The sequence below is a fragment of the Myotis brandtii genome, unplaced genomic scaffold (genome assembly GCF_000412655.1).
Source record: "Myotis brandtii unplaced genomic scaffold, ASM41265v1 scaffold356, whole genome shotgun sequence".
In the NCBI taxonomy this organism is placed as follows: domain Eukaryota; kingdom Metazoa; phylum Chordata; class Mammalia; order Chiroptera; family Vespertilionidae; genus Myotis; species Myotis brandtii.
In genome coordinates, this window is record NW_005363687.1 from 634,071 (window position 1) to 642,065 (window position 7,995).

The 7,995-nt window shown below is 49.5% G+C and overlaps 1 protein-coding gene across 2 annotated transcripts in view; it reads left to right on the forward strand.

Moving 5' to 3' along the window:
- The window catches only part of SH2D4B (SH2 domain containing 4B), a 76,296-nt gene that overhangs the window by 62,715 nt on the left and 5,586 nt on the right, over nucleotides 1-7,995 (forward strand). The window lies entirely within an intron of this gene.

A 7,995-nucleotide genomic window follows, 5' to 3' on the forward strand; every position in this document is an offset into this window, starting at 1 on the left:
TCCCTTCCCTTCCCTTCCCTTCCCTTCCCTTCCCCTCCTGCTGCTCTTGATTAGCGCCAATGAAGTAACTATTTTGATAGCAAATGTGAAGTTGCTGGCAGTGTTTGAGAGCATCTGTGTGGGCTGCCGGGGCTGAGTAGGGAGAGGTCAGGTAGAGCACCGTGGACGTGTGTGTGTGTGTGTGTGTGTGTGTGTGTGTGTGTGTGTGTGTGACAGCAGTAGCAGAGGGGTCAGGAGCTGCTGGCTGCAAACAGCCTGCCTGCATATTCATGTGTGACACTGGGAGAGTGAGCGCAAACCTGGACTGGCTATGCTGGCGCTCATCTTCCTTTCTGTGTTCCTCGCCTTCTCATCCTCACCACGTGCAACCACGGGGAAGGGCTGCTGCCCTCGGGCCTCTGTCCCCTGACCTTGGCCTTGCCTTTCTCTACAGAGGCCCGACAGGGGGCACAGCAGTTAGTCGGACTGCCTCTGATGCCCGGAGGAGCCTGGGGACCTGCGGGCTGTCGCAGGTGCCCCCTCCCCGCTTTAGCCCTCATCAGGAGCCCTGATCTGTATGCTGGCTTTCTGCCTCAGTTTCCAGATTGCAGCTGTTGGCCTCTGCCTCAGCCCTTCGACCTGCGTGGCTTAGGCCGAGGCGGGGTTGGTTTTGTCTAGCTTGGCAGTAGCAGCCACCGTGGTCGAGGCTGCCATTGCTTTCCTGGCATTATTTCACTCGATTTGGCCAGCGTTGGGTAACACTAATGTGAATCCATTTTATTGTCCACGGAAGAAATCCCAAACCTAAAGGAAGGTTTAAAGAGTGTATGTGAGCCAAGGGCTGAGAAAGCACAGTCTCAAAGGACGGAGAAAATGCTCCCGGAAGAGCAGCGCTGCAGTTCTTTCTATACAGTTAGAATCAAAGGAGAAATAAGGAGGCGTGAAGTACATTGGTGGTGGCTAAGGAGGCAGGAGAAAGCAGAGCAGGGAAAGCTCCACGTTCGGATAAAAGGGGAAACGGAGAGCCAGTGCTTTTACATTGGTGGGTGCGGGACAGTTAACATTGAACAATTACAAGGAGTGGGAGTAGAGATGGTGTGCGGGGAACAGATAACACTGAGTTTCCCCGTAGTTGTTCTGAGGCTGACAAGGAAAATTACCGACATTTGACATGCTCTTAGCCAAAAGGCTGAGAAGCGATCTGACATTTTAAAGGTGTGTTATCAGTGCACAAGAACAATGGACAGGGCTTGCTCAAGGCAAAGATTAACGTTTCACTAAGGAAGCTCGGGCCTGGGAGGTGACTTCCCTCCCGGACCTGCCCAGGTAGGAGGTAATGGCCTGTGTGGTTACCTCCTGTGGTTGAGCTTATTTCTCTTTGTTCACATACCATTGAAGAGAGATTTCCTTGCTCAAGGTCAGGCCAACAAGGGGGATGGGGTTGGGAGGGGGGCGGCGGGCAGAGACCTGATTGGAAACGCGGATTTACCTGGTTTAGCGCTGCTTTCCCCAGATGGTTTACTGAATCCTGTGGGCCCTGTCAACCTATGCACACCGCATGATTTCTGTTTGCAGAGGTGCGACTGCTCCCCACCCTCAGGCCCCCTGGGGTTCGGCCCCCGACGTAACCACTGCTTCTTGAACCAAGGTTGGTGCCTGCAACCTGACCTTGGCCCCTGGGAACAGCAGTCCCCCAAGAGGCCTCGCAGGCTTCACGGCTGAGCCCTCACTGTTCTTGCTGTGAGCACAGGAAGCCCCGTGCCAGGAGCTGGCTGTGCACATCCATGCCTTGTGCACACTTTCTTCCAGGGCCCCGGCTTGGGAAGCTGTGGACAGGGGTGGGTATGGACACACACTGTAGCGGGAACACATGTAGGGAGAGCAGTGCAGGGCCACAGGAACACAGGCCTGGCGCACAGGACTGACACTGGAAAGGAGGCTGTGCCTCTCCCTACTGCTTCCTAGCGTGAGACCTCGGGCACGCACTCAGCCCGTGCAGCTGAAGTTCCCGCTCTGTGAAATGGGGAGGATAGAAGTGCCTCCAGGAAAGAGTTATCTGAAGATCGGATGAACCAGTGTGTACGAAACTCTTTGCACAGTGGTAGGCATAGTGTCAGCATCCCATGAATGCTAGACCTGGGTTATAATCTTCACTAATGATTTCTTCAACAATATCGAGGGCCTAGTAGCTTCCAGACACAAGGCTCTAGTAGGAACAAAGCAAACAACATCCTTGCACTCATAGATCTTTACAAAATGATGATAATGTTTATATAAACTGTTGTGGAATTCACCTTTTTTGCATAAATTAGATCATACACTACTATTTTCCTACAACTCTTATTCAACAGTTATCAGTTAGAGATCTTTGAGGTCTACCTCCATGTCAATGGTTCTCAAGGGGATTGAACTGCAACCGGGCACGTGCCCTGACTGGGGATTGAACGTGACCTCCTGGTTCATAGGTTGACGCTCAACCACTGAGCCACACCGACTGAGCTCTGTGGCTAATTTTTATGTGAAATTAGTTTTCCTGAACTGTTCAAATGAAACCAGGGCCAGGAAAGTGTTTTGTAGTCCACAGAGCCTCCTCTGTTGTTGGCAGGTCTTCATAAACCTGGGCAGCTTGCTTCCGGGGACAGCCAGGCTCTGCTCCCCACCCCCACCTGGGTCTGAACCTTCTCCTTCTTTCTTTTCTTTGTCCTTATCTTCCTGAATTTCGATCCCATTCCTGTGGAGTGTCCCACTGTGGGCTTCGTGTCCTCACCCAGGAGATGGGAAGGGCACAGCCCTCCCTCGTTCCAGTTGTGTTTTCTCACCCTGGTCTCCTGCTCTCCAGTGAGTTTCTGTTCGCTGCTCTTCGGTCCCTCCGTCACCCTTGTTGCTTCTTCTTCCTCCTCCAGCCTAAGAACTTGCTGTCTTGAAAGTCTTGTGTTGGTGGTTTGTTCCCACCATCCTTGGTATTTGGGGCTCATGGAGATCCCTTGGCACCTAGTTTTGTTGTAAACATATCTGTGGACTTTTGGTTTTGCTCTTTAGCTGCTCTGCCTGTTTTCATTTGGGATTTGAAGAGATTGAAAACCGATGCTGCCACCACCACCAATTCCAGAATCCACCCCTCATACCCTGCACTTACATACGTGTGCATGCAAGGCGAGGAGCGTTAAATATCACTTGTGTTTCTTTTTTTTTTCTTTAATAAAGGTGGATCTTCACTGCATTTTATTTATTTATGTGTTTTTTAATCCTCACCCAAGGATATTTTTCACATTGATTTTTAGAGAGAGAGAGTGAAATGGAGAGGGAGAGTCAGTGAGAAACACTGCTGTCGATTGGATGCCTCTTGCATGTCCCCAACCAGGGCAGGGAACCTGCAACCGAGGTACGTGCCCTAAACAGGAATTGAACCCGGGACCCTTGAGTCCTCGGGCCGATGCTCTATCCCCTGAGCCAAACCAGCTAGGGCTCACTTGTGTTTCTTGGCCTCACTGAGCACTTGCTATGAGTCCATGCTCCGGGCACCTCTGGTGTTCTAGTTCTAATTGTTGCACAGTATTCCATAGGCCGCTGCCGCCTAATTTTGCCCAATCCACTCCCTGAGTCACAGATGCCCAGATTGCCTCCAACTCATCACCACCACAACTTACTCTAAGTATCAGTTAAGTTCGTTGCACTGGATCCCACTGCCGCCTAATTTTGCCCAATCCACTCCCTGAGTCAGATGCCCAGATTGCCTCCAACTCATCACCACCGCAACGTACTCTAAGTATCAGTTAAGTTCGTTGCACTGGATCCCTATGGGCCTACATAAGGACTATGTAGCGATCACAGGATTAATGTTGTTGGGCCAGAGGATAGGCATGCACTTCATTTGACTAGTGGTGCCAATGGCTCTCCAGAAGGCTGAGCCAGGCTCTGGTTCCAGCAGCCACACAGGAGGGATGCTCTCCCTCCATGTTCAAAACCCTCACTAGAACATGGTAGGAATCCTGGGTCCCCTCCGTGCTCACAGGAAGCTGGAGGCTGGCAGTCACTGTCTTCAGACGATTCTCTCTCCCTCTCCGTACGCACCACTTCCGCTGGGCTGTGGCTTCGTTATGCAGACATAGCACCTGCTAGTTCTCCACAAAAACTGGGGCACAGGACTCCTCTACCGTCTCAGTCTCTCTGGGTGCAGAAGGTAGTGAGGGCACTCCTTCCAGTCCTTCTCGCCCTCTGCCCAGCCCAGCCCAGAAGAGCGCTTTCTCTCCTGGCAGGGACTTCTCACAGGATCTACTCCCCACCCCTCTGAAGTAGGTCTACAAAACCCCGCCCTCAAACCTCCACTCCTCTGAAAATACAGGGAGTTTCTAGAATGCAAAAATCACATTTCAGTTCTTTGTCTATCCTAGCTCTCAGCGAATCTCAAATCCGGCTACATCTTAGAAGTGCATGAGAAGATTTTAAACATTGCTGGTTCTTGGCGTGCCCCAGAAGAATTAAACCGGACTCTCTCGGGGTGGGCTGGTGCTGAGGACCAGGCTCCAGAGACTCGGCCAACTTGGATAGTTAAAGCTCATTAGTGACCATTTATTTCCACGTGATAACCTCTCCGTCCGCCAAAGGACATTGACCGATTTGGAATGACTGTCAGAGCAGGGATATGTGGGGAGTTGCAGAGCAACACTATTAAAATATTTTAAATATTAAACATTGACTATATACAGTGTTTGCATCTGCATGTGAAGGGAATAAAGAAAGCTTAGGAAGTGGAAAATCAGCTATCCTTGGACGCCTCTGTGTGCTCCTCACATCGTAGCCCTCTTCCTTCCACCAGATATGATCCTTATCCTGATTTTTTTGTCCATCATTTCATTGCTTTATTTACTGTTACTATGTTAATCTCCAAAAACCGTAGTGTTGAGCTTTGTGGGCTTTTCAATTTAATACATGGAATCACAGTGTATTTATATTTCAGTTACTTATTTTCAGTCATTAGCTTGTTTCGTGCATCATTGAAAACAATTTTCTCATTGTAGTTTTTCATCTCTGTTGTTTGGAGGTTATGTCACATTCAAACCTGTCTTTTCATGGTTTACATAGATAATTTAACATGCGTACTTAACATATTCTAAATTTAATATATATCTTTACCCTCTTCCTAACCCAACTGAACTTTTTAAACTCCAATCCTTTTTCTCCTGATAAGATGGTTCTAGCTTTTTAAACTCTCAAATTATCCATTACAATCATTTTGTAAGACAATATGTATATTTTTTAAAAGTTGATCTACAATATCTATGCTTATCATTCCTTCCAGCATCTCAGTTTTTCTATCCAGGATCATATTTCTTCTACTTGAAGTACATCCTAGAATTCCCTTAGTCGTCAACTCTCAATTTTTTTTCTGAATATGTGTTTATTTTGACCTTCTCCTTGAAAGATAGTTTAATTAAGCAGTTATTTTTTTTCTTGGCACACTGAGAATATTATTCTGTTGTCCTCTGGCTTCAATTGTTGCAACCAAGAAGTCAACCTTTAGTCTAATTGTTTCTTCTTTGTAGTAATCTGCTTTTTCTCTCTGGTTGGCAAAATGAGACATTGAGTAGCTTTGTGCAGTTTCACGGTGATGTGTCTTCAATTAATTCTCCACCACTCACTCTCTAAATATTGCCTCTTCTCCATTCTCCTCTCCTCTCTGGGATTCAGAGTATACATGTGTCAGAACTTTCATTCTATCCTCCATGTCTCTTAATCTCCTGAGACTTAGATTAAACTTCTTATGTTACATTTGTATAAATGGCCCATGGATGTGTCATTCTTTTTTTTTTTAATATATTTTATTGATTTTTTTACAGAGAGGAAGGGAGAGAGATAGAGAGTTAGAAACATTGATGAAAGAGAAACATCGATCAGCTGCCTCCTGCACATCTCCCACTGGGAATGTGCCCGCAACCAAGGTACATGCCCTTGACTGGAATCGAACCTGGGACCTTTCAGTCCGCAGGCCAACGCTCTATCCACTGAGCCAAACCTGTTTCAGCAATATGTCATTCTTAATCTTCACTGTGACTCTTCACTCATCAATTGTATCCCTTCTTCTCACCTTTCACCTCATCACCACTCCTTACTGCTCACAGGGTCTACCTGGTCTTCCAGGCCCCCTTCCCACCCCCCTTTGTTGCCTCTGCAAAGCCTGTCCTGACTTCTGTTGGCCTTGTTAATCTTCTCCTTCTTGTGTTTTTCATAGCGCTTACTGTCCCCTGCATGCGATAACATGGTGTAGAGCAGAGAGCACTGGGCTTGGAGTTCCAGGAACTGAGTTCAAATTCTGGCTCCACCCTTCATAGCTCTGTGATCTTGGCTAAGTCACTTCTCTTGTTGAGCCTCACTGTTCTCAGTTATGAACTGATGACGGTAGAGTCATCAGGACGACTAATGGGATGAGGGCCACAGAGTGCCCAGGTGGTGCCCAGAGCTGGCTCTGGCATAAAGCGTCTCCCATGACCCTTACTATGTCCCTTTGCCACTCTGTCTCTAAGTGAAGCCATTTCTGGCAGCCCAGTGGCCCGGGAACTGGATTTCAAGGCCACAACTGCGGGAATGTAGCTGTGAAGTAATCCTCAGAGGAGGAAGCCCTCCCTCACTGGGTTGAGATCCTGGCTCATACTCCTCCAATTCATGCCCATTGAATCCATTTTCCACCCTTGGACATTCTCATATTCTTCCTTCCAGGAAGCATCAGTCTCTCCCCATTGCCCTCAGCATGATGCCTGTACTTGTTAATGCTAAGGAGAGTGCTTTAGGGCCTGACCCCTGCCTATCTCCATGCACCTTGCCGTTGCCCAGCTGCTACTTCAGTGCTCCATCCAGCTGCACGGAGCCCTGTGCTGATTCCTTTTGCAAGCTGCCCTCCTTGCCATGCCTGTCTGTTTTAACCTTTCTGTTCTCGGTCTGTCTGTCACTTCCATCCCTGGGCTCCAGAGCTGACTGGGGCACCTTCCCTAGATACAAGCACTGCGGCTAAGGCCTTACCCCATGTGGCCTTGATCACCATGGTTACAGCAAGCCCCCCCCCCCCCCCCCCCCCCCTTTTAAAAATTTACACCAACCTTTCTGTCTGGAGCCAGAGGTTTTGGGAGGCAGGGACTGGTTCTCATCTGGTGCTGATGTCCAGGTGCCCAGCCTGGGGCCTGGCTCCTAGATTGTGCCTAATAAATACTTATTAAAGGGAGGGAAGAGAAATTGAACCATGACCTTCTACTTCATGGGTCAGTGCTCAACCCCTGAGCCATGCCAGCCGGGCTGCACTGTGATTTTAGTCCATGCACTTGTTCTCTGCTCCAAACCAGTCCCTCTGCATCCCCAGCACTTGGGGTATAACATCATGGTTTCAGTGTCCATTTGGGTCTTCAGGAAAGCAGAAGTGCATGAGATTTATTGGACGAAATGCCTGGGAAGACAAAGAGGACACAAGGCAGGAGAGGGTGGAAAAGTCTTCAGATGGGGTGCAGGTCTGACTCCTAGGAAGGGAGCGATGGCAGGAAGGACCCTTGGGAGGGAGAGCCTGGTACTGGAGAAAATCCCAGTCAGGCTGGTGGGAAGCCTGGAGCAAAGATTGCTCACTAGGGGAGACCCCGTTGGGTAGGAATGGCAGCTCTGTACCCGTGTCTCAGTCACGGAACCCCTGTGCTCTGAGTCGGGGTTCTCGGTCTGGTATCCCCTGCGTGGAAGCAGCTGGGGGCAGCATGCCTCAGCACAGGCCCTGAAGATGCAGCAGCTGGAGGCTGCCAGCTCCCCACGCTGCTCCCAGCAGCAGGGTCTGTCTTGAAGGGAGGCCTGGGCCGCATGCTCCCACGGCCACAGGCTCTGTCCTTGAGCTGTCCACAGCCTGTTTACTAATATTCTGTAGAGTTTGGGCAGGATGTTCCGAAAGCCCCAACATGGGCTATCCCTGCAGCCTCCTCGGATAGAGCCATTTCCTGGAGGGTGAACAGGCGGTACCCTGAATCAAGGGACCCTGCAGAGGGGCAGACG